Genomic DNA, 27,410 nt, shown 5'->3' on the forward strand with positions numbered 1-27,410 from the left:
TGTCAGCACAGAGCCGATGCGGGGCTTGAACTCGCGAACCACGAGATCACGACCTGAGCCGAAGTCGGATGCCTAATCGACTGAGCCACCCAGGCACCCCTAAAAAAAATTTTTTTTAAAGAGTAATTTTTCTGGATCTGAGACATAGATGACTACATACATTTGTCGCCTTCACTTTGCCAATTCCCCCTTTTATTTAATTCTGTCGAGACCTGGCACATTGCCCTTGGAACCCGGCCACTCCTTAAAATACTGCCAATTGGGGATTGGATGAGAAAGATTATGAGATGTTTGCTCGAGATAGTGCGGCTCGGTTGAAGGCATATTACAACATCACCAGCAAATAATGAGATTAAAAAAAAAAAAAGCATTTATGTGGGGGGTTTAAGGCCAAGTTGACCCCTCCCCACGTTGCTTTAGCACGGTGATGACTGCGGGTCAGGGTTGCCGCGGGTCTATTTCCAGCGCTCTGCCGCTCCCCCGGTAGGAGCTGACTCCATGCAGCCAGCAGCTGCCCCCGTGCGTCAGGAATGTCCCGTAGCTCACCATGGAGAATCAGGACTTAATTCGTTTACTCTGGTTCCTCCGGGCCTCTCCCTGCCAACACAGCTGCAGTACAGCTCCTCCATCTAGAAACCTGGCAGCCGTCCCAGCTGGATGCCACCTGCCAACACTTTTCTGAAGCCCAGCCAGAGGAGGAAAGAACAGGAGGACGGGGGGGCTGAGGAGGGAGGGAAGAGAAAATGCAAATCGAATTTCATTGGCCTGTAGCCCCCTTAGATCTCCATGCTCCCAGAGGTGGTGACACACTTGTATTCAGCGGCCATCACCGGTCTTGCTTGTAAAAGTCCGATTTCGATGTGGGCACGCTTTCCTGAGTGCCGCGAGTCTCTGGAATTACCCTAAACTTCCTCTTTGCTTTGCAGTGATGGAGAAGTAGGAACACCCCACTGACAGGAATGGTAGCCTCCCATGCAGAAGCGGGGTGAGTTGGCGTTCTTATGTCTCTTCACTAATATGCTAATCATTCAGTCATGTACCTTCTTTTCATCTCCATAATGAGCCACAGGGCTGCCCAACTTTTCTGGGATGAGGACCTCTTGTTAATGTCAAATTTTACAGCCTCCCACACTATAGTAGATGTACTTTTAATATCCGTTGATTTAAAAATATGTGAGTTTGGTACGCTTTTGGAAAAGTCTGTGTTTTATTAATCACAACAGTATCTGATAACATTTAAAAACTGGGGAGGACAGACTGCTGCAGGACCTGGCCCGAAGTATGTAAATATTGGTGATGAATAAAGACAGTGCTTGTTGCAAAAATGGATTCATGGGCCTCTTTACAATAACTCAACACCCTAGAGGGGAGTGACTACCAGAAGGGGGATCCATTGGAGGGCAGCAGGGATCTAACTTGCCCAGTTTTGTGTGAGCAAGGGCTGGGGCTGAGAGCAGTCAGTCAGCTCTTTCCAAGAATGTATATGCCCTCGGGAGAAAGACTGCCTATTCCGAACAGGCCCACCCACAGGAAACCACATTGTTGAGATCTCTCCTTTCATGGCTCAGAATCCTTCAAAACAAACAACCTTACCCTGTGGGCTGGGAATTCAGTTATACCCTTTTGATTTATATTGCAGACCTTATAGGGAAAAGTGACCCCACAGCAGCTGGAGCTAAGAGGGGAAACTATCCAAGTAGATGAGACCCCAGCCAGGACAGCCAGCTCCAGTCCACCAAAGGGATCTCCCCAAGGGAGAGTGACTTCAAGTTCTCTGCTATCCCACAAATAAGCTGGGGACCAAAGAGGTGTGTGAAGAAACATCTAGCTAGAAAAGAGACTGATAAAGTATTTAGAAACCGGTAGGGTGTGGTGATACATTCCTGTGTATCCGCCTGGACAACTAGCCAGAACTCTCAAGATTTTCTAACACCCTCCCCGTTTTCCCCCACTGAGGAGTAAGCATTAACCCTTTGGTTGCTGGACCAGTGAGGAGGAGGGGTCCCAAGGTGGTTAGGTGGTCACATAGGGACTCGGTGCAGTGGTAACTTAGCAATCAGTAGGAAAGCATTTCGGTATTTTACAACTGGAAAAGCTACATCTTTGCATACTGGCTGCTGAAGTATATAATCAAGAACTCTAAAGTGGCTCATAAAGGGCTTGAGAGCCATGGGGAGAAACTATTGATAACATCCCATCGCTTTCTTTATTTTCTCTACTGTTACTACAGCAAGTTAAAACCCAGACTCTCTTCTCCTGAAAGAATGAAACTTCTAGGTACTGCTTTGAACCTTTTCCCGAGGTTCAAAGAGAAATTAACTCTGAGTCCAATGCCTACTATGTGCCAGCACCTGGGCTCAGCGTTTTATATACATGGCTTCATTCCCCCTCACGACCACCGTCTGGGCGGGTAGTTATTACTCCCATCTTATAGGTGAGGAGCCTGATGCCCAAGGTCACACATCTAGTAAAGGGTGTATCCAAATTCCACTCACATCTACTTGACTCCTGAGCTGGCTCCTTTCCTTCCCACCATATCACACCATAGTTTTGAATGTTTTCTTGTAAACTATTGGGGCTACAGTTCTCCAGGTGGGCATTTGGGCTGTATATTGGTCAAACAAGCCCACTGTTTTCCTTTAACCCCCCCCTTCCCAAACCAACCCTTCTCGTATAATAATATTCACTTTATTTTCGTTTATTAAGTAGTATGTCATTAATCAACCTAATTGCATTGAAGTTCGTACTTTTAATGGAGCAATGAATGGAGCCACATTTAATTTATTTGAAATACGAGCTTACTGCATATAATAAGGCCTTTCAGCCTTAACTTTTTCATTTAGATCTTATTATCCAAGGCAAGAAATAGTTCAATTAAAGACACAAACATATGTACATACACATAGACATTCCCCAAAAGATAACAGTTTCGGTAATTCTGCAAGATCTCCTTGGGTTTTCTTCTAAAGCATTTTCCATGGAAATCAATTTCATGGACTTGTTAATGTGAGCAAGTGCCTCATGATAAAGATTACATCCTTTCATGAAACCTTGCCAGCCCCCATTACTCCTCAGCCTTTTTATCTTCTGTTTGTTGATAATGTAGTGTTATAAATGCCCATCAAATACAAATCCATAATGATAAATGTCTGTTCCCAATTAATTTTATCTAACATCTGATACACACCAGATTGCTGAGTGCAATTGCAAAGCCTTTCTGGTGGGGGGGGAGGGTCTGGGGAACAAAATGCCTTTGTTTCTGATTCTAGCCTTCCTGTCCCTTTCCAGAGTGTGCTCAGCCTCATGTGATGTGTCTATATTTCATCCTCCATAGTGAAAAAGGCAAACAGCCATCATCTTTCTGGGGCTGTGTGTGTAGGAACTACATGGATGAAAACAAGCTGTGTAGGGATTCAATGCACTCTACCTGCAAAATGACAACAGTTGTGGCTTTTTGGATCCTTTTGGGTCCAAACAAGGAGCAGAATGGTCTGTAGCTAATATTTTAGGATTTGATGCAATAGCTGGTAGACTGTATTTCTTTTACTCTGGGAAAAGATTTAAAGCTGTAGGTCCTGGATGGGAAGTATCTTATCTGGACTTCTTATAAACATGTAAGTCTTCAGTCCCCACCCCCCACCCCCCACCCCCCGCCACCTCAAGTTCATCAATCATATTGAATTTTATTTTTTTTCTTTTTTTTAACGTTTATTTATTTTTGAGACAGAGAGAGACAGAGCATGAACAGGGGAGGGGCAGAGAGAGAGGGAGACACAGAATTGGAAACAGGCTCCAGGCTCTGAGCCATCAGCCCAGAGCCCGACGCGGGGCTCGAACTCACGGACCGCGAGATCATGACCTGAGCCGAAGTCGGACGCTTAACCGACTGAGCCACCCAGGCACCCCAATCATATTGAATTTTAAAAGATATCCCTATTGTCCTACTTTAATGTAATGTAATTTTATTTCTTAAACGTATTATATAGTATTTAATTTAATAGTATAGTATTAAATACATTAAAAAAAAAAAAAAGAACAAGGAAAAATATAAAATTACCCCTGTATCCACCACTCAGCTCACGAAATAAAACACTGGGAACAAAGTTAAATTCCCAGTAGGTTCCATGCCTTCTTGATAGAGCCTGTTATTCCTAAGAGGTTATTTCCTGAGAGACTGGGGACCTGGATGCTTGGCTCTGCACCTCTTTGCAAAGCCATGGAAATGACCCTTGTGTCTCCAGCCTCTGTGCTGTCAGAGTCAGGGGTGATCGCGTGGTTTTTGAGGTTTTATGTTCGCCATGTAGTGTCTGCACCTTGGCTGTGACTTCTGGGCATTTTTCCTCCAGCCTCATTGTCAGATGGAAGTGCACATATCTTCTCATGACTGCCTCTTCCAGAGTGTTCAGTGTGAGAGCCCCAAACTCTTAACCATAGTTCTGCATTACGGCTGGCCAAAGAGGCCAAGGGTTGCTGGGCAAGCTCTCTGGACTTGAGACAGACTTGAATTATTGAGGAGAAAGGGGTGCCACTGGCTCCTGAAGCCTCAGCCCTACAGTGACAACTGTGTGCTGCAGACTGACCCCAGTTTGAGCCGGTCCTGGGGCTGGGTGAATGTCCAGGTGTCTCTCCCCTTGGCTTCTTTTTTTTGAGCATAATCGTCCCGGCTGGAGAGCTGTGGACCAGTGCTTCTTCAGGCCCCCATCTGAGTTCTCCCGTCATGGGTCATTTCTGGTGAAGACAGTACTCAGAATATTAACTGTCTTTTACATTATTCTGGGGACATGCATCTTAGGTAAAAATAATACATTCAGGCCCAGTGACTTTAAAGATAAGGGGAAAAATACAGAAAACTTGAGGAGTCATTTGCCCTGTTGCTCCTACATATTGCAGCCCAATAAACACATTCCTATACTTATTTATGGTGTAGACCACTCATTTTTCCTTACACGGGAATCTTATTAAAACAATAAATCAATGTTAACCTGGGTTTTAAATTGGCCCAATATGTTTAGAGAACTTGCTGGTTTAATTTTCCTATTTTTCATTTTCAGTTAACTAATTTCGTTTTCCCAGTTGGGATACCACAACCTTAGCATGTGGATTTATCTTGAAACCAGGAAGCCCTGACATACATTGCTGCCCAAACAAGAGGAATCCCAGCGTTCTATCCTATAACGAACAACAAAAAAGCATATATCCAGAAGATATCTATCCTGATGATTGCAAAGTGCTTAAGCCTAGGCTCTGAGAAAAAGCACCAACTGCCTTCAAGTTCTTCTGGGTATTCTGTTCTACGTTTTCTTCACATCTCCTTTGACTGAAAATTTCCAGTGCATCTGTGTTTATGGACTGAATGTTTATGTCCCCCCGCCCCCAGCCCAAATTTGTATGTCGAAGCCCTAGCCCCAACATAACTGTATTTGGAAATAGGGTAGGACCCTGATCCAGTAGGATTCGTGTCCTTATAAGAAGAGGCACCATCAGAGCACTCTCCTGTCCCTCTCTCCCTGTCTCCCTCTCCCTCTCCCTAGCACAGGCAAGAAAAGATCACACAAAGCAAGATGGCAGCCACCTACAAGCCAAGAGAAGAGGCCGCAGAATGAAACCTATTTTGCCAACACCTTGATCTGGGACTTCCAGCCTCTAGAACTGTGAGAAAATAAGTTTCTGTTGTTTAAGCCATCCAGTTTATGACAATTTCTTATAGTAGCCCAAACAGATTAAGACAGCCCCCCCCCCCCCCAGCAATGTTTTCCCAGGAACATGGCAACAATTGCTGGTGCCCCTCCCCCCCTTAAGGACTGCTTGGTGTCCCCACACATGGGTACAACTGGAGAGATCTCGGCTCTCTAAGGGGCCCACGCCACCACAGCTTGAGGAGGATGCAACACAGCCCAAGGCCCCAGAGGATGACTGAGGACCAGATACTAAGGGAAGCTTTTTTTCAGCCATCAACCCCTAGAGGAATATGTGTGTGTGAGTGTGTATGTGTATGTGTGTGTGCGTGTATGTCTGTTGAGGGGTAACTTTTTCAAAGGGTCCATACTAGAAATGTCCTCGAGCCCAGGGCTGCGTGGGACTTGTTCTCCACCCTGAAGTATGCAACCAGAGTGTGAATGTTGGCCTTAGAAGATACCAGCTCAGTGAGGGCTGTATCTGGGGAAGCTGTTCGATTTCATGGAAAGAGCATTGGCTCTAGAGTCAGACAAAGCTGGGTTCCAATTCAAGCTTTTTAGGGCATGCATCAAAATAGTATAAGCAAAGGCTGTATTGGCTCATGTCACTGAAAAATCCAAGGAGTTGTTATGCTTTCAGGCACAGCAACATCAAGGCCCTCAAAAGATGTTATTGGAAATCTGTGTTCTATCTTTCCATGCTATTTCTCCAATGGCTTCACTCTGGGGTCTTCCTCAGTAGCTATAGACTCAAGTGATCCTTAGTACTCAGGATGGGTGGAGGAAGGAGAGAGTCTCTTTCCAAGGGGTACAACAAAGACTTGGTGACATTGCTGATTGGCCAATTCTAAATCACATATTCACCCCTGGGTGGGATGGGGCTGGTGGGGACTCCCAATGAAACCTGGAAGAGATGATACTGTTACTTAAGGAGGGAGTGATGCAAGTCAGGCCAAATCAACAGATGTCTACATAGACATTAAAGGACTCTGTGATTCTAAGCAAGTTGTTTAACCTCTTTGATCCTCAAGTTCCCCTTTTATAGAATGGCTATACGAGTACCTGCCACCAAGGAAGCTACACAAAGCTCAAGGCACAGAATGGAGGCGTAATAACTGTTAACTTTCTTCTTGCTTCCTTTTCCTGTTCCTGGCCTTCTCCTGGAGGCTGGGGAATGTACCAGGTTTGCCTTGACTGGTATTGAAGATGTCATGCTGTTTCAGGTTGGGGATCCTTGAGCAGTATGAAGACTTCAGAATACACTCAATGGAGTTCCCGTGCCAGGGGTCTGTTGCATTTGGCAATGGTGGCCTCCAGGGCACAGTGGACTCTGAGTTGGGCTCTGCTCTGGTTGGGCTCAGCCCTGGGACATCCGGAAAGGCTGGCGGAGGCCTTGCAAAGGGCAAGTGACGTCTGCAGTTGTCTGGAAAGGAGAGCTTACAACTGCAGCAGGTACCTCCTCATCAGTTTCTGGAACTCAAAATAAAATCCCTTGGTATATAGCGCTCCCCCAAGTAAACTAGGCTCTGTACGAGATACGCAGCGCCTTTCAGAGCTGTGGGGCTTCTCAGCCAAACTGCTGCCCTACTTGAATTGGGCTTTGTGACCTCCGAAGAATCCTAATGTAAATTTACCTCTGAAAATGCTTAAGAGAGCCTGCTTGAACACACTGGAATCATGTACCTGATCAGCTGGCAGCAGGGTTAAAACTGCCAGATCTGTTCTTCCCACTGCCACTTGCTCTCCCTCCCTAGCCATCCTCACAACACCTTGCTGTTCCTTTATCCATAGGTTATAAGAGTACGGGAATCTGCACTCTCAGTTCCTAGATGTAGAGTGGCCAGGTCAGAGCATGGGGTCATCTGCCAACAACACTCAGGCCCACGGGAAGCAGGTCTGGCATCTTAGTGCCCTGATATTGCATTTTTAAAGGTCACCCACAGATTCTGAGGAAACCCAAAAGAGACTAAGAAAAGAAATATCACTTCCTGAATTTCTTTTAAGTCCCGGTACCTAGTGTCCCGAGATCCCCCTTTATTTATTCTGGGATCTTGACACAGGGTCTCATTTTCGTGGCTGCTATAGAAGATACCACAATAACTTTTGTGTGTATCTCCACAGATTTCAGCAACACCTTCCCAACCTCAATAAGAGGCTGTGGAGATAAATGAGACAACATATATGAAAATGTTAAGAGCACTTTGGTGGAGAAGTTCTATATAACCTGAAGGCAGCATTGTTATTAAGGACAATGAACGTGGTCGTTGTCTCTTGTGCCACCAGTAGCTCAGAGCAGAGGTTATTTAGGGGCAATGGAAAGTTATCCTGGTAATAATTTGGGAAAGGGGGCAAACTCAAGCTCCAGAATGGGAGAATGTGCTAGAAAACTTTATCAATATGACATGTAAGTGGTGTCGAAACTACTATCTCCTTCAGAGACAGTGATTTATGGGTAAAATTGCCAATGTTGGTGTGGTTCACAAAGATCTCAGTGTAAATGGAGACATATAAAGTCATCATAGAGATTCATATCAATGGACCTAATGTGGCCACTTTGAAGGCTTCCGATTTATGTAATTTGGGTCCTTCATTTACAAATCCATTTCCTTGGGACAGTTTCATTTTGTGTAGCATATGTTTGCTAATCTTTAAAGAGCTTCTTTTGAGAGAATGAAGAAAAGCCCCTGTATATACTGTTGGTGGGAGTGTGAAATGGTACAACTTTTTTTAAAAAGTGATTTTGGAATAGCTAGCCAAATTAAAAATGCAAAAAGTCCTATGACACAGCCATTCCATTTTAGGAGTAGATTCTGCACATATATTGGCATAAAGGGCTGTGTGTAAATATCACACCCAGACCATGAATTCAACCTCAGTCCTTTTCAGTAGAGCCACAGGTGAAATAGACCGTGGCCACCGTAGGACACTGTGCAGTTGTTAAGAAGAATGAGGTAAATCCACACGTGAAGATTTGGGACAATCCATACAGCATGTTAGCTGAAAAAAAAAAAAAGTACACAATAAAAAAAGTTACACAGTAGTGTGCACAGTGTGCTTCCGTTTATGTAAAAAATTGGCAGGGGCACCTGGGTGGCTCGGTCGGTTAAGCGTCCGACTTCGGCTCAGGTCATGATCTCATGGTCCGTGAGTTCGAGCCCCGCGTCGGGCTCTGTGCTGACAGCTCACAGCCTGGAGCCTGTTTCGGATTCTGTGTCTCCCTCTCTCTCTGCCCCTCCCCTGTTCATGCTCTGTCTCTCTCTGTCTCAAAAATAAATAAACGTTAAAAAAAAAAAATTGGTATGTGTGTGTACACAGAAAATTACCAGAAAGATATGCCAGAAATTATTAATAAGTGTATCAGGACTGCAGGTCTGGACTGCAAGAGAAGCTAACTTTTCATTCCTAAGCTAACTTTTCATTACTACTAAGCTACTACTAAAAGCTAACTTTTCATCACTAACATTTCATCTCACACTGCTTGAATTTTATTTTATCCTGCTCATGCATTTATTTTGCAACTAGAGAAAAACACTAGGAAACAAACCAAGGAGGCCCCTTTCAAGGGGAACCCCATTTCCAACACAAAAGCTGCCGCCACCCCATTAGCGGCTCTGGTTCTGTAATGGAGAGACCGTTTGCCCTCTGGCCAATCACATTTTAAAGACCACCTTTGTTCACTGATGGAAAGAGACAGACATGCAATTTAGAGCTCTCTTTTAAATCAGAAGGAAGGAATCAAGGAGACATGTTCCCTTGAAGCTCTTGTGATGTACCGTTAGCCTCTTTGCCCGCCCAGCCTGGCTCTCTGTGAGTAGTTCTCATTTTTTTTTTTTTTTTAGCTGTGGGCTCATGGGGATGAGCCAGGGCTAAGAAGGAGGCAGGACTCCGAGTGCACCACGGATTTTGGAACATCCTAAGCCTGGGAAAATGAAGTGGACCCTGGCTACTCCCAATAGGTAATTGCCCCCTTAGTCACCTGCACTTTCTTTTGATGATTTATTAATTTTGATGCTGAACCTTAGAGAAAGCATAAGAAAGTATGGAGCTGAATTTTTTTCACTACTGCTTTATTTACTTGTTTACTTTTTAGCGGCTTGTCATTAGTGATTCCATACTTAATGTCTTTATATTTTCTATTATGATAAATTCAAATGTGGGAAATTTTAAAAAGACCTCTCTTTTGTATTATCACATTGGTAAGCCCTTAAAAGTTTGGGAGTACAAGTATTGGCGGAAGTGTCAGAGGAAAAGGCAGGCTGATTTATTTAATGGTGGTATAAACTGGCTCAATCCTTTCAGGAGACAGTTTGGCAGGGTCTGTTCAAATTAAGATATGCATAGTTTCTGACCCTGCAATTTCTCTTCTAGAAGTTTCTCTTGCAGAAACACTTGCAGGTGTGCACACAGATTATTACAGGAGAACTGTATTCATTACTGTTTCTATTCAGGAGCACTGGAAACAACCCAAATGCATATCAATAGCAGATTAAACAATCATGCTAATTCCATACAAGGGGACTCTATGGTGTTAAGAAAAGAGAGAAGCCGTTCTCCATGTATTGATGTCGAAAGATGTCCACTACTGAGAGCCAAGTTTAAAAAGAAAAAAGGCAAAGTAAAAACAGCATTACGTATGTTCTCATTTCAATTTATATGTACTATAAAGATCCATAATAGCATGCACTGAAAAAAAGTATCTGGATGAATATAAACCAAGCAGTGTTTATCTCTGAGGTTATAGGGACTTTCACTGTTTTATGGCATGCACTTTGTAATTTTTATTACAGCCATGTGTTACTTTTATTATCAGAAATAACAACAATGATTCTTAAAATGAGAAGAAAAATATTGATCAGAAGAAAGTACTGCACACTCATTCCTAGAAACAACTGACACCGGAGATCTTGTGATGTTATTCTTGAAAATCAAGGGATTCTACTGAACAGGTTTGCACACCAGTGACTGGATTCGGGAAAGTTGTTTTTGGTTTTTTTGGTTGTTTTTTTTGTTTGTTTGTTTGTTTTTTGGTTTTTGGGGTTTTTTTGCTTATGTAGTGCAATGCTGCTGCACATGATTAAAACATATTTTTTTCCATGGGTTGGAGAAGTAGTAGCCTAATAGCTTATTTCCTAAGATTTCCACTAGAAAAGCCCACAAGTTGTTTTAAGATGCTTACATGAACACAAATTAGAAAGTGACAAGCCTTTCTTTATTATACATTAGTGAGAAGGAGGAAGAGGGGCGTGAGGGAGAAGGAGGAAAGGGGGGGCGCAGAAAAGCAATTGGATGCTCTATTCAGGAAATGGTATTCCTTTTTACCTCCATCAGTGGAGATGCATTCTGCAAGCTTCTAGCTAGAAGAAGGTGCTTGTAGTTTTTTTCAGACCCTCTCTTTTCTATTTAACTCTTCAGGCACCAAGTTTTCATGAATTTGCACACTTTTCTAAAACTTTGGGATGACAGTGGAAACTATTCTTTTCTTATAGAATGGTTTATGGTGCCCTCTTTTGGATTTCCATTTAAATTCCCAGGCTGGAGCATGACCCCTGCCGCTCTGAAATGAACCTAAGAAATGTGACCAGAACTGGGTTTCCACACAGCTGGTTGCCTGTTTTGTTTGGTTTGGTATATGAGGAGTAGGGATTCCAATTCCCACTCGTGTCTGGCTAGCCCTGGGTCCTGGAAGGGACCAAGCTGGTGATCCCTTCCAGCTTTCCCATGTATAGTGAGGAATTGTAGGCTGGGGATGAAAAGGTTGTCTCTGCGGCCGAGAACAGCCAGCAAAACTCCGCTCTCCCGTTATTCCAGTTAGCTACCTGACTTCCGCTCTTCCCATGGCTTTATAATGAAAATTGTTCAAATGAAGATTTATGACTTTATTTTGGTGGGATGTCTCAGGCGTTTGGTTTGAGGGATGAAATGCATACTTAGCTTTCCACTCATGCATAGCCTAGCTAGTCTTTTCATTACTGCATTTGGCTCAGTCTTTGCCCATCAAGCTCTGGCCTCCTTCCTAGGATAAGTCATGGCTTTGACTCCAGAGGCTGCCTGAGCCTCCTGCCCCTCTGATGCTGCTTCCCTGGGCTGCCAGCGTTGGCCTGGATCACAGGGCCATTGTGTCAATGTCCTTCAGTCTTCAACCTAGGAGATGAAATTTGAACTGCTCTTGGGGGCAGGATGTCAGCTTCCTGGAAAAACAACAGACTCTGTCGCCTGGAACTGAGTGGCAACATCCAAGCTGTGAGGTGAGAGCTGAAGCAGCCTGGGTGGTAGAGGTCAGGAGCTTAAGGCCTTGGGGTCTACACCCGCACAGGCGGCAAGCTGGAAGGCTCCATACTCTGGGTCCCTTTCTGGCCATTCATTTATGAATGTCATCAATTCAAAGAGTAGGGAAGACAGTCACAATGCAATGACACTGGAAATGCCCTGAAATTGTCAGCCCATTATGAAAAATGTATATACTAGAGATTTTCTCAAATTGGACAATATCCTAAGATTCACATGGTATTTCCAACAATGAGTCATAAAACTAAAATAAAGTACTAAACCATTAATATTAAAAACACATTTTTAATCAATCATGGTAGAGGAAAGAATGAATTCACTTTCTGGAGTCTTTAGCAAATGATATTGCAACATTGTTGATATACGGAAAGGCAATCAAAGAGCATGCAGCTGAAATGGGGGTAGGGAAAGGACTAGAGAGGAATATCAGACTGTTAATGAATATGTGATGTTGTTCTTCTGCATGTTGTAATGTTTGTGGTATTTGTCACCCCTTTAGATTTTTAATTCATTTTGATTTCTTTTCTTTCCTCTAAATAAATATGCAGTTTGGTGCCCAAATTCATACTCTTTTACTTAAAGAGGGACCCTCCTCCAAACTGTGTAAACATCATTCCCCCACCAAGCCTGGGTTAACTTTTGTACGTCCTTCTTGCTCTGGTTCCCAGCTGTATGTGTGTGTGTGGTATTGGCCAGGCATCATCAACATTATCATTATCTCCTTTGCTTCTAATCTTTCAAAGAGCTGCCACATCTGTGATCCTGGATCTAGTGTAGAGACAATGGATGACTTCTAGCTTCTCCTAGTTACTTATACTACCTGTGCTTTAGTTTTCTCATCTTTAAAATGGGGATACTCCCAGTACATACTTTGTAGGATCGCTGTGAGGGTTCAGTGAATTCTTATAGGTAAGGTGCTGGCCAAAGCAAGCCCTGTATAAGAGGTTGCTTTTACTTTATTTTTCTTTGTCTTTCCATATACATTTCACAACATGCAATAGAACAAGACCTCAGACTTTATATTTTTTTTTGAAGTTTATTTATTTTGAGAGAGAGTGAGTGGGAGAGGGGTAGAGGGGTGGGGGGAGAGAGAATCCCAAGCAGGCTCCGCACTGTCAGCACAGGGCTCACGGGGCTTGAATTTAAGAACTGTGAGATCATGACCTGAGCGGAAATTGGACGCTTAACCCACTGAGCCACCCAGGCACCGCATTCCCTCAGACTTTTTTTTACCCTCTTCTCCCTCTGCCCCTCAGTATAATTATATTGGGAATTTGGGGGATGAAAGGGAGGTCAGAAGTGTTAGGACTCATATGAAAGGTGACAAAATCTTCATCATGTAGAAAGTCAACAGACAAAATAAAAATTCATAAACCCAGAAATTATAACGGAGGCACATTATCTAGAAATACAGAGATAAATACCAGAAGAAATAGCTGAAAGATTTGAAACGTGTGGACTCTGAGGAGACAAGGAAGGATGGAGCTGGAAATTGCTGTGTTTATCATGAGCGTTGACTTTCTTAACTGTGCGCATGTGCAACTTCAAGTTTTTCTAATTTTAAATATTTTTTAAATGTTACAAACACAAATATTTGGCCAAAAATACCCCTCCAAAGCATTCTCTTGGTTGGAAGAAATGGTTGAGTTTTTTTTTTTTTTCCCCCGATGTGATAACGATGCTCTTGGTTACTCTTTGTAGTCATTTTAATAAGAAAAATTAATAAGCAGCAAATTGCAACAAAAAGGAAGAGGGTTTGTTTAGGTAAATTGTAAGTAAGCTTTCCCTTGTGGAAGCCTTTGCTTAATTGGGCTGCAGCTGGTGCTAATTTATTCTCTTCACTGTATCTCATTTTGGTCTTGAATGTGTATTTGCGTGTGTTTGTGTTTTAAGCTTTACATAATTTGAGGCTTTCATTTGATGGCATGAGTTTGGCTCCAACGGGAACTGCTCACGAGCAGCTCATCCTAAAGAAGAATTTACTTTTGGGGACAGTTGCTTTGCTGTACATCTGGGAGCTACTGATTGTAATCGGACTACAGCTGGGAGGAACTAGGTTGGTGGTTCCTCCATGATCACAGTCGATCTTATTTTCCCATTATGTTGTTCTCTCGCTCTATTCCTTCCTGCATCTCGATCCGGTATTGAAGGCCCTGCATGATGAGCAAGGAGCTGGGATGAAAGAAGCTCTGATTGTCTGGTTAATAAGCACCCTGTTTCACTGGGCATGGAAATCAATGCTTGAGCCTCTGTCTAGAAAAGGCAGCATTCTGGGCACAGACTAGAGAGACAATTGGCATTTTTAGCTTGAAAAATGGAGAATACCATCTGGGCGTATTTTTCGTGTGCCTACGAGTATTTCTGCTGGGTGTGCTGGACAGCGACTGCATGCCATTGTCCTGTAACAAGTGGCATCCATCGTGGTCCCATCTCTCCGCAGCTCACAAGAAAAGCAATGCACAGAACATACTGTTGTTGATTTTTTTTTTTCTAGTCTAGGTACAACGAGCAGGTTTCATTTCAGTACTGAATTTCAAGTCAAACTTGCAGCCACAATTAGTCACATAGGGAAGATTTTTCCTGTTCTCTCTTCGCTGTTCATATTTTACAGAGCCAATACCTAGCTTTAAAAAAAAAAAAAAAAAAGTAATTACAGGAGCACCTGGGTGGCTCAGTGGGTTAAGCATCCCACCTTGGCTCAGGTCATGATCTCACAGTTCATGGGTTCGAACCCCTGCGTCAGGCTCTGTGCTGACAGCTGGGAGCCTGGAACCTGCTTCGGATTCTGTGTCTCTCTCTCTGCCCCTCCCCACTCGTGCTCTGTCTCTCTCTCTCTCTCAAATAAATAAATGTTAAAAAAAATTTTTTAAAGTAATCAGAGACCCACTGCCAGCTGTTTTATAAGGCAAAAATGGGGATTTTGAGTTTGAGACATATTAAATCATATTAAAAGATACTACTAAATTATTCTCTCTATAAGAGACAAACGAAGTATTCAAAGTAACTTTGTTAAAAGCAAAGCAGTGTTGGGTTGCCTGAGTAGCTTGGTCTGTTTAAGCCTGTGACTTCGGCTCAGGTCATGATCTCGCGGTTTGTGGGTTTGAGCCCCGCGTTGGGCTCTGTACTGATAGCTTAGAGCCTGGAGCCTGCTTCAGATTCTGTGTCTCCCTCTCTCTGCCCCTCCTCCACTCTGTCTCTCTTCCTCTCAAAAATAAACATTAAAAAAAAAGCAGTGTTGAAACTTGAAAACGTTATGCTCAATGAAATATGCCAGATACAAAAGAACAATTATTGTATTCTTCCACTTACAGGAGGGACCTGGAATAGTAAATTCATGACAGAAAATAGGATGGTTGTTGCTAGGGACTTTTGGAGGGAGGAATGAGGAGAGACTGTTCGATGGGTACAGCATTTCTGTTTGGGATGATGAAAACATTCCAGAAATGGATAGTGATGATGGTTGTACATCATGGTGAATGTACTTAATGCCACTGAATTATTTACCTAAAAATGGTTAAGATGGTAGCTCTTATGTAGTGTATATTTTGCCACAATTTTTAAAAATGTAAAAAAACAAAACAAAAGAAAAAGCAGTGTTTCCTGTATGATGCAAGTGCAATCCAAATTATATAAATAGACACGTGTGATTTTGAAACACTCAGAGATACTTCCCCAATCACCCTTTGGCTGGTTTTTTTCATGCTGTTTCTCAACAAGAATTAGCAAGGGAAATAAAGGGAAGATAAATTTAACTTTATAAATACTGCTGATTATTGGCCTAATGCATGGTCCTCTTGCAACAGAGGCCTTATAACAGCCCAATCAATACTTATGTTTAGGGATTATCAGTAGATTTCAAATTGTTCTCACTCTACTGACCTTCAGTGATTGTAGATAATATGTTTTGGACGTGCAGGAGCTCAATGTGGTCACTGCTGCTCTGCCCTGACTGCAACCGGCTTCCCAAACAGCTGCAGAAAGAATTTTCCCAATAGTTCAGCCAAAGGAGAGCGGTGGGAATTCTGTAGGATTAGGGCTGGAATTTGGAACTTTTGCACAGAGGCTGGGATGAGGCAGATGGACATTTAAGCTATTTGTTACACGAATGTTTCCAAAGCCCAGCTAACTCTTGCCTATGTTACCTGATCTCAGAAAAAACTCCCTGCTGCAGTGCTAACAAGTCACCTTCCCCTATCACAGGGTGGTGTCCCCTGAGGTGGGGGGGAAGCACCTGTAGTCACTGCATTGAGCACCACAAACCCGGCAAACTACAGAAGTCCCTCCCTGTTTCAGGACTGAACATTTGCTCTCTGGTGACCCACTGACTATGTCAAGATAAGCAGTCAGAAGATCAATGCATTTTATACTTTCTTCCCTTTAATATATTTAAATCATCCTAGAAGAATCTGTCATTTCAACTCTTTGATTTCATTTTTTTATCTTCTTTTTGAGAGAAAGAGAGAGAGAGCGCGCAAGCGGGGAAGGGGCAGAGAGAAAGGCAGACAGAGGATCCAAAGCAGGCTGCGTGCTGACAGCAGAGAGCCTGATGCAGGGCTCAAATTCTCTAACTGCGAGCCTGATGTGGGGCTCAAACTCACAACTGCGAGATCATGATGTCAGCCAAAGTCCGATGCTTAACCGACTGAGCCACCCAGGCGCCCCTGTTTCAACTCTTCTTAAGATTTTGTACCTTTGGTTTAATATGTCAAAATTAATGGAGAGGAAATAAGTTACTATATCTTTGTATCTTGAATGAAAACATAATTATGATGCCTCTAGCCCAGTGTCTGGTCATGCTACGTGTCTTATGGCAGAAACCATGGCCAGTGCTCTCCAGCTTTCTGCATGTGTATAAATATCTTGTTCTAGGGGATAAGGTAAATGTACCTAAGCCATTCATAGAGTATTCTAAATGAGAGGGCATCCTGGGGAGTCAGGGAGGGCTTAAATGTTAGAACTGTGTGAAGTATATACATTGTTCTCTAAAATAATTGGCTTTATCACGGAAACCATTGTTGAGCAAAGACTTTTTAAATGAGCGGTATACCTAGAGAAGGTGAGAAGAAAATACAGGTGGATTTCTAATGTTAAGGACAAAACATATCCAAAACTTGAAAATAGGAAAAAGAATGACCCTTTTTGTGTCACACTGGAATGTGTCCAATGGGCCCAACTGATGATTACCTAATTTTCCAGAGATGTGCTCTGCCCTTTGTTTGACTTACTATTTACTATTAATTTATGTGTCAACTCATAGTAAACTTAAAGCAACGCAAATGATTCTAGTCTGGTAGCAATGCAAATGGATTTCTGCCCACAACGAAATTATATCTGCTTGGTAAAAGCAGATTACAACCAAAGGTCTAAGTTTTATTGCCCTGTATAACATTAACCAAATTTGTGTGTAACTTACTCACTTATTCCAATGTGATTTCTTTCAGTGACTACAAATACATTTAATTCTCCTATATTCCTTTGAACCCGTTTTGGTCCTTCATTAATGAGAAAAGAAAATCTTTAGTGTGTGCTCATTTTATTTCATAAAATGGTCATGTTTTTGACCTTGTGAAAACTATACTTTGACATTGATCTGCTTCCCAAAGTGTATGAAGGCAAGTAACTAACTAATGGTCAAGTGATAGTGCTGGTTAGAAGCCCCAGTTTTCAGTAAACATCAGAGACCAAAAAGTGAGTTTCCATGTAACATCAACGTTGCTTATTTTTCAAGATGTCCAAAGTCCAGGTGGGTTTAAAATTGCCAACAATTTGCCCAAGTATTGAATTGAGACATTCTAAATTCACTTTCAGAGGGAAAGATGGTTGTGCGGGCAGGAGAGGGGAGATGCATGGGAAAACACAGTGCAAAGACCCTTCTGTCCAGAATTACTTTACTAAATTACCCAGAATGTGAGGGCCAGTTTGCTAAGACTTACTAACGCAAACCCAAAAAGGTGTGAGCTCTGCTGTATACTCTCAAAAACTGTAGCCTGGTCAACGTAGCTTTGAATATAATGGAAAGGAACTTTTTATATTTAAAGCAGGAAGAACAGTCAAAACTCCTTCTGTCTTAGAGGCTCATGATGAGATGCATCACTGAATGGTTTTCTGGTTGTGAAAGGCAAAGCTCCCTGGGCCTGAACCAGAGGAGAAGATTAAAATGAAGAGAGAGAAGGTGGTCTGTATAATAAAGTACAAGAGTTTCCTTGTAGCTTCTCTAGAGGGAGAAAGTGTGTGGCCCCTGAGGGACCTTGGGGAAGTTAGAGGAAGAGAGGTCAGATTCCATGAGAGAACAGGTCCTGATACTGCAAAGGCAGAACCTTCCATAAAGAGAACATCTTGAAGAAAAATTGTGTCCCGTATTTGACTTACAATTTTTTCCAGCTATTCTAGAATGGCCCTCAGTCCCCTCAGGCTTTCAGTAGAAATCTGTTACCTTCAGCAATGGTCTTGTGTAAGGAGCATTTGGGGGACTGAAGGAGGTGGGGCTGAGCTGATATGTGAGAAGTAATGAGAAGAAAGGACCACAGCCACAGAAGCAGAGATGGCCAGGAGGAGGAATTCAGCCTGAGAGGTAAGAGGAAAAAGTCACCCCTCTCCTCCTCTCTACCCAGCTCCCAAGAAACTTTAGAAATGGGGGAAGCATGCTGGATTCCCTACATTTATTTGAAAAAGAGGCTCAATACATTTTTCTGACACAAGAGGGAATGGGGCTTCTGGGTGGCTCAGTTGGTTTAGCGTCCAACTTTGGCTCAGGGCATGATCCCACAGTTTGTGAGTTTGAGTCCCCATGTCGGGCTCTGTGCTGACAGCTCAAAACCTGGAGACTGCTTCGGATTCTGCGTCTCCCTCTCTCTCTGTCCTTCCCCTGCTCACACTGTCTCTCTCTGTGTCTCAAAAAAAATGAGTAAATGTTAAAAAAAATTTTTTTTTTTTAAAGAGGGAATGATCCCAGAATCCTAGAGAATTTGAGAATCCTGGTTATATAAATATACCTTAAAAGTCTGGAGTGAAATGTGCCATGAAAGTGGATCGAAGTCATCAAAACTTACCCCATTACTGTCTTGGTAATATGCAAGTCTAGCATATTCTTACTAGTTGAGAGCAGGGGAGGAGCAGGTTTTGGGGAACTGGCTCTTTAAGAAACAGATGGCCCATGGGGGAGGGGAAGAAAAAAAAAAAAAAAGAGGTTAGAGTGGGAGAGAGCCAAAGCATAAGAGACTCTTAAAAACTGAGAACAAACTGAGGGTTGATGGGGGGTGGGGGGAGGGGAGGGTAGGTGATGGGTATTGAGGAGGGCACCTTTTTGGATGAGCACTGGGTGTTGTATGGAAACCAATTTGACAATAAACTTCATATATTGGAAAAAACAAAAAAAAGAAATAGACGGGTGCCTGAGTGGCTCAGTCAGTTAAGCATCTGACTCTTGATATCAAATCAGGTCATGATCTCACAGGTTCGTGGGTTTGAGCCCCATGTCTGGCTGTGCTGACAGTGTGGAGACTGCTTGGGATTTTCTTTCTCTCTCTGCCCCTCCCCTCCTCTCTCTCAAAAATAAATAAAATAAACATTTTTTTTTCCTAAAGAAAAGAATACCAAATTACTAAGGCAAAACAAGGTACAGGGTCTGAGAAGAGGCTTCTCCGTTGAAAAGGCCTGAAGCTGAAGCTTTATCTATGGTACAGCATCTTCTGGACTGGAGGTACTTTTAAGGCAGGATTTAAGGAAATGAATGAGACGTCTACCCTCTCAAGTCAACATTATCTTTAGAAAAGGAAAGCTTGAATCCTATCAGCGCAGTTCAAACACAGGGGTTTATGACAGAAGGTGCCAGAGCTGGGTTCTTGTTCCAAGGCAGCGATTACTTTGGCCAATGTGGCATTGCTCTAGAGATAATTTGCTTGAAATAAGAAAAGGCTTTGCTACACCATCACTGGCACGGGACCACCCCTCCGAAGGAGGCTGATTAAAAAGCCAGGCACCAGATGGCCCTCCCGAAGAGAGGTCACCAAATAGCCACCACACATAGGCAGGGGTTGCCAGGTAATGGTTGGATGAGCCCTCTCCCTTCTCCTCAGCTTTCAAAGCAGATTTGAGGATTTAGTGGTAATCCTTTTGTTTTCACTGTTTGGCCTGAAATCCATTAGCGTGAACGGCCCTGAATCTGTCTTGTTAAAATTCTATATTTATCTTTTTCCTTGCATCAGTAATAGATTTTAGAGGTTTTCTTTCTTTTATTTTGTTTTTTTTAATTTTTAGTTAGAAAAGAATACGTTGCTGGCAGCAGGCTAGAAAGGAATCAATGGCATCCACACAGGTTTTTAGGAATAAACGCCTGGAAACGCTTCAGATTTAGAAATTATATGGTTCTATTTTTTTTTTTTATTTTTTTAATGTTTATTTATTTTTGAGACAGAGAGAGACAGAGCATGAATGGGGGAGGGTCAGAGAGAGGGAGACACAGAATCTGAAACAGGCTCCAGGCTCTGAGCTGTCAGCACAGAGCCCGACGCGGGGCTCGAACTCACGGACCGCAAGATCACGACCTGAGCCGAAGTCGGACGCTTAACCGACTGGGCCACCCAGTCGCCCCGTATTTTATAAGACTGATAAAAAATCCTAATGCCATATAGAAACATATCTGATGATATATGTTTTCCAGAGCACACACACCTGATTTCATAAGATCTGCATACAAATCCCACAAGGTATGCAGACCATTATTTTTCCTTTCCCTCCTCTTTCTCCACCTACCACCCCACCCTCTGTCCTCTCCCCTGAAATTTAATGATACTCACCCCGAAATCAAACCTGGTGAGGGAGACCCCAGAACTGGCAAAGCAGTCAGTGGTCAACTCAGACTGGATCTCAGGTCTCCTGACCCTTAGTCCAGGGGTCTTTCCTTTTCTGTGTATCTGTAAGTTAACTTCTTTCACTGATTAACTGGTATTTCTGTCCATGCCGTTATTCCCTAGTCCTGTTTGCCCTGCTGTGTGGTTCTGGTGGCTCTACCGTGACTGTATCCTGGGTCTGGCTCTATCAGGAGTCAAGGCCTAGAAGGAGTAATGGATAAACAAGTGAACGAGCGAGCTTACTGAAGGGAAGGACATGTTGACCTGTCTTTCTCAGGACACGGGGAGGATCTTCCTGCTTCTGGAGAACTCTGTCCATTGTGCACACAACACTCTTTTCTGATTTTCCTCCTGACTCCTTTGGCCACTCCTTCTGTCTTGTGTGCAGGTCCATCCTTCTCTCCCTGACCACTGACTGTGGGAACCTCTCCAGGCTAGCCTTAGGCCCCATTTCTTTTCCTGCTCTCTCTCCCTAGGAGGGTTCAACCATGCCGTCTCCTTCAAATGTCATCTACAGGCCAATAACTCCCAAATCCATTTCTACCCCAGACCTCTCCGAGCTCCGACCCTTAAATCCAACCCTGCGTTTAATACTTCTATTAGGATGTCTCAAATTCCCAACCCATCCTGGACAGAGCTCCTGATCTTCTCTTCTCCCCCAAACTGGGTTTCCTGCGAGACTTCCTGTCTACCCCACCTTCCCGCTGCACAAGTCAGGAATCCAGAAGTCATGCTTGGAACCTCATCTTCTTCACCCTCTAGAACCTATGCACTACCAAGTCCTACTGGTTTTGCCTGCTGACTATCGGTGGTCTTGACAGCTTCCTTCCACTCCATCAGCACCTCCCCAGTCTAAGCTTCCCTCATCTCTCATGTGGACCTGTGATAAATAGTCAACAGTTCCCCCTGAAATCTATTCCTGTACTTCTCTTCCTCATTCTTTACACCAGAGGCTCTTCAAACCGCTCATCTGATCTACCATGCATCCCTGGACCGCCCCTTACTCCATGCTGTGGCCACATTGGCTGTCTTTTAGTTCCTTTCATTAAGCCATGTTGTTCGTGCCTCTCCTTGAGGCAAAAGCTTCCCCCAAAAGCCTTCCTCCCTTCCCCCAAAAGCCACTACTGTCACAGGGCCTTTGCTTATGGTCTTCTCTGTACCTGAGACCGCCTCACCCCCAATACACATGCATATGCACAGCCACCTGGCTACCGCCTACTTATCCTTCTGGCCTTGTGTCCAATATCATTTCCTCAAACCCAGGTTGTATTTCTTTGCTAGACACTCACATAGAATTATGTTCTGGACACATGCATCTCAAATTTGTAATTTTGTAAATTTCATTCAGTCAGCAACTCCTTACTGATGACCTACGTTGTGCCAGGGACTGTTCTAGGCACTTGTGATGCACCAGAGAATTAGACAGACAAAAATCTCCCCTCCTGTGGGGCTCATATCCTATGGCAATCATATTCCTATGAATAATTATAAATTCATTTCTGTCCCATACTGAGTGTGTTCAATGAGAGCTAGAACTGCTTCTGTTTTTGCTGGCAGGTATCATCAGCCCTCAGTACAGAGCCAGCTCCCATCAGGTTCTCAAACATTTGGGAAATTAATGGATATTTACATTTGTAAATTAACAAATGAGTGAATAAATGTGATTTTAATATTGTAACTTGGCTGATATTGAACTTGTGATATTTTTAATATTTAATAAATATTGTGATACACGATCAGAAAACCAAGTCCATGTGTAATTGCCAAGATAATCTTTCTCCCACTTACCCATTAACCTTTCGAAGATCTGAACAAGCCATGCTCTCCTCCCCTAGTGGTGGAGAAGTGACTTGTGAAGAACTAGCTGAGCTTTGCTGCCATCTTTTGACCAAAGTTAATACCACAGAGATGAAAACCACATCCCATTCTACTTCAGGTTCTGAGACATCAATGAAAAGTCCCCCCCACTGAGTTCTATTTCTATCTAAAAATCCAAGAACATGTTGCCAGTTAAGAGGATATGCATGGCCACACTCAGTGCCTCTTATAGCTTCTATTACAGCTTTGTTCATTTATTTGTTTGCCTAGCTATCTCCTACCCTCCCACTTCCACATCTGCACATTTCTCACCATCCTAAATACCTAAAAAGGTGTGTGTGTGTGTGTGTGTGTGTGTGTGTGTAATGTGAACATTTATGTAAACAGTACACAAACAACTATTTTATGTCAAAACTGGGGGGCACAGACACTCAATAAATACTGGCTCTTATTATTAACATAGGCATTATTATAAAGATCCTTCCCCTGAAGAGCAGATGAGCTAAAGAAGACTTCCCCATGCACAAGGACACCCACCCCAAACTCAGTGTAAGATTTTCCCTCTTTTCCTATCTCCTATTCTCTTCCTCTCTCCTGGAAAGCCTATCAAAACTTTTGTTGCTATCTCAACCCTTTAAACTTAGTATACATATTAACATTACATATTATATATTTAACAAGATGTATTTTATATTTTCTATATATTACTTAATATATTTTATAAATATTTAAACTTATATAATATATAGATATATATACTTTTTTTAGATATATAGACTTTAAGTGCTTCATATTTTGTCTGTCCAGAAACCCCTGGTTGTATTGTATTTTACACTTAGGATTTCCCACAGTACTCCATAAACTGTTACGAACTATATTAAGGGATCTTTTCTGAAATGAGGAATGTCAAGGAATATTTTGTTTTGCTCTCATATATTTTGTGTGAAGACTGTAGTAAGAACATTATGACAGGTTCTCAGAAAGCTAGCCACCATATTTTTTTTTAATTTTTTTTTCAATGTTTATTTATTTTTGGGACAGAGAGAGACAGAGCATGAACAGGGGAGGGGCAGAGAGAGAGGGAGACACAGAATCGGAAACAGGCTCCAGGCTCTGAGCCATCAGCCCAGAGCCTGACGCGGGGCTCGAACTCCCGGAACTGCAAGATCGTGACCTGGCTGAAGTCGGACGCTTAACCGACTGCGCCACACAGGCGCCCCGCCACCATATTTTTAAATACATATTTGAAAATTACATTCCTTTGGAAATTTTACAAATTTGAAAATATGTCCTCTTTGAAATAGCTGTAATGCCAAAGAGAGAGTTTGTATATTTGAAGCTGGAGAATAGAAAATAAGAACCAAGGAGCAATACAAAGGAGAGAAAGAAAAAAATTGGATTTTTCCCTGAGGAAAAGTCAAGAAGGATGTCATGCTTAGATACTTGAGCAATAGGTAGACTGCTTAGGGGCACCTGGGTGGCTCAGTCAATTAAGCATTCAAATTCTGTTCAAGTCATGATCCCACGGTTCATTGGTTCAAGCTCCGCATCAGTTCTGTGCTGACAGCTCACAGCCTGGAGCCTGCTAAGGATTCCGTCTCTCTCTCTCTCTCTCTGACCCTCCAGCCATTCACACTCTGTCTCTGTCTCAAAAATAAATAAACATTAAAAATTTTTCAGAAAATAGGTAGACTACGTAAAGGAACAGATTGCTATTCCTTGGAGTCTTTGAAGAACACTATAGCAGAATGGGTTTCAGGGAAGTGAAGATTTTGAGTAATCCAAGAAAACAAAAACCATGAAGTGAAGAGGTTTGTTCATCAGCTTGGCATCAACCTTGTGAGCACGACAGGGAATCGATGCAGCTGAAGGAGAAACCATTTCATTTCACACACATGCCTCGTACATACTTGAGGTTGTCGGCAAATGGCTACTGAATTAAAGAGACCTTGATTAGCCAAAGCCTCACCTTTCTGTTCTCCTCACTATGGTTCAGCTCATGGTGATTTAGTGATACTAAACACCCAACATTAAGAGTCTAGTTTTAAACAATTAGTTCGGAATAGGGATATCAAGAAAAATGATATTTTGAAGTGTAGTCTGTTATACAACTGAGAAAACTAAAGTCGGTGACTAGAAATTTGAATGATTTTATGCTAGAAGCTATGTCACATGTGCTTTTTACTAATTTTACTAAAATCGTTGCTCATTTTCAATTCTGCACAGAAACATTCTGAAAATCGAATGCTGTCTGTGGTCCTTAACACGGGTGGCCTGGTTCACCAGAGATGGAACGGCTTTGCTTTGGGGGAAAATTTTCCAGTCCCAACTGAACACATTCTCAAAATGCAGAGCATTATGGCCTCTTTGTTTTCTCTGCCTCGTGCATGAAAGAAGATACCTGCAAGCAATTTCCTGTGCTGACAGATCAGGAACGAAGTCTCTGAGCTCAAGGGCAAATGGGAGAACTGCCTGCATCAGGCTGGTCATTGGGGAAGACTAATGGCTACAAAGCACCAGCTGAAGATATCACCTGGTTATTTAAAAACCTTTGTGTAGTACAATGAGCCAAATGGAAGTTCTATGCAGAGGACAAGGAACTATTCATTTCACTCAGGTTTAACTTTTCAGAAGAGCCCTTTTCAGAAGAGGACCCCTCTATTTTGAGAGCACTAAATCCTCTTGGTGACTTTGGTAAAAGAGACATGAAATAACAGAGGAAGCAAATGTGTTTCAGATGGAAATTAATGGCTCTTGGAATGGAATGCCTGGTAAACATCTGGTGTCCTTTTATCTTGAATGAATGTCTGTCTCCCTTAGTTAATAGATTACACCTGTTGACCAACCAAACCTCTCCCTACATCCAAATGAAGGTGAAAACACTGATGTAGAGGTCCCACCCCTAGAGAAAGATCCTGATATAATCTCTTGGATTTGCCCTGGGCTTGGCGAAAGTTTTTAAAGTTCCCAGGTGATTTTAATATGCAGCCAAGATTGAGAACCCCAGTGTAAACAGAAGGAGACTTTGATAGATTGGGGGATATAATTTATTCATGCAGCAAAAATTAAAACAAGCTAACTAGCGATATGAATTGTTTATAAATATTTTGTCATGTGCTTAAAACATTTTTAAATGTTTACATTGTTTACATTGGATTTTTAAATTATTTTTATCAGATTTAGACTTTATATTTGATTTATCGAGCTCTTGTCAGTACTATAAACACATCATGAGGCAGATGTTCTCCTGTCCGTTGTGTCAGTGATGAGCAACTATTAACAAACAAAAATAAGATGAGTCTACATATTGCGTGCCGTCCTTTCAGACTTTTCCCCAGGGGACACCCCTATAGTGGATTACCTCTGATTGAGGACAATCTGGGGTGGCCACTTGACACATTATGTTTTCTATTTTATAACTAGTTTATATAGTCATTTTTAAAAAAGAATTAGATAAATATAACTGGGTGACTGGCTGAGAGTCTGTCTTTGCATGGTAGGAGGCAATTTAACTTATATTAGGAGAAATATGGTTCTGGAAAAACCTGTTAAGTAGTCTGTGCTAGTCAAAGGCTCCTTGAATTAAAGAATGTCTGAACTGTGTTGCCAATAAACCATCCTCTTGTAGACAATGCTATGCACTGATACTTGCAACTGTCTTTACAACTTTGGTTTAATGACTATTAAGGCATGACCACAAAACAAACAGGAAAAAGTAATGCTGAAAAAGTAATGCAGGAATACCATAGTTCCAACCGAATGCAAACACATAGATCCATAATCACCTCCCACATAACCAACTATGCCTGAAAACTCTTAAATCTGTACAAGATGTGTTTATTTAAGACCTTTACTGGCTACCCTTGCATCCAGCGATTAAATACTAGGAATCTATGATTGACCTATGTATCTTCTCTTTAATTTTAAGTCTGAATTGTGTATGTGTTTGCATGCTTGCATATACACGTGTTGTTTGAGCAATGGAGAGAGAGGAGGGTGAACAGATGCACTGTGACTCTTTTTTTTTTTTTAATATTTATTTCTGAGACAGAGAAAGAGCATGAGTGGAGGAGGGGCAGAGAGAGAAGGGGGACACAGAATCCGAAGAAGGCTCCAGGCTCCGAGCTGTCAGCACAGAGCCTGACACGGGGCTTGAAATCACAGACTGCGAGATCATGACCTGAGCCGAAGCCGGACCCTCAACTGACCAAGCCACCCAGGCACCCCAACACTGTAACTCTTAAACAACAATTAGCCCAATGATTCTCAAACTTTAATGTTCTCATGAGTCACTCAGAGACCTTGTTAAAATTCAGGTTCCGATTCAGTAGTTCTGGAGTGAGATGTGATTCTGAACTTCTTTCAAGCTCATCCGATGATCCCAAGGCTGATGCTGGGGGTCCTCAGTTGACAGTTTTGAATGACGGGGAGATAACCCATCCTGATAAGAAGACAAATGCCAAGTAAGGCTCTTTGGGGTCAGCAGATCACATCAGTACACTGTCTAGCCCCCGACCCTGTGCCTCTGGTGCAAGTGGAAGCAGGCAAGGGTCATCTGGGCCAGCACAAAGCCAACACCACTCTTGATAAAACAGCAGCCCAGATGTCAACTTCCCACACAGACAAGGATTAGGGAAAGATCATACACGATGGGTTCAGAATACCTTCCGACAGAATACCTTCCGACATAAACTCTCAGTAAATGACCTGCAGTGTAAATTAAAAGTTGATGATAGAATATTTCCATGGCATTGTTTTCACACACTGATGAGACCTATATCTT

The 27,410-nt window shown here is 42.6% G+C and overlaps 1 long non-coding RNA gene across 2 annotated transcripts; it reads left to right on the forward strand.

The window, feature by feature from the left end:
• The first annotated feature begins 727 nt into the window (after nucleotides 1–727).
• On the forward strand, nucleotides 728–26,528 carry LOC123583889. 2 transcript variants are annotated; one of them, XR_006705027.1, is made up of 6 exons: nucleotides 728–985; nucleotides 3,289–3,489; nucleotides 5,052–7,127; nucleotides 9,515–9,631; nucleotides 10,124–11,920; nucleotides 24,854–26,528. It is a non-coding gene; the product is annotated as an uncharacterized LOC123583889 (long non-coding RNA). The 2 variants fall into 2 exon arrangements; XR_006705026.1 differs by lacking the exon at nucleotides 3,289–3,489 and having other exon boundaries at nucleotides 729–985.
• The last annotated feature ends 882 nt before the right edge of the window (nucleotides 26,529–27,410 follow it).

This window comes from Leopardus geoffroyi, chromosome B3 (genome assembly GCF_018350155.1).
Source record: "Leopardus geoffroyi isolate Oge1 chromosome B3, O.geoffroyi_Oge1_pat1.0, whole genome shotgun sequence".
NCBI lineage: Eukaryota > Metazoa > Chordata > Mammalia > Carnivora > Felidae > Leopardus > Leopardus geoffroyi.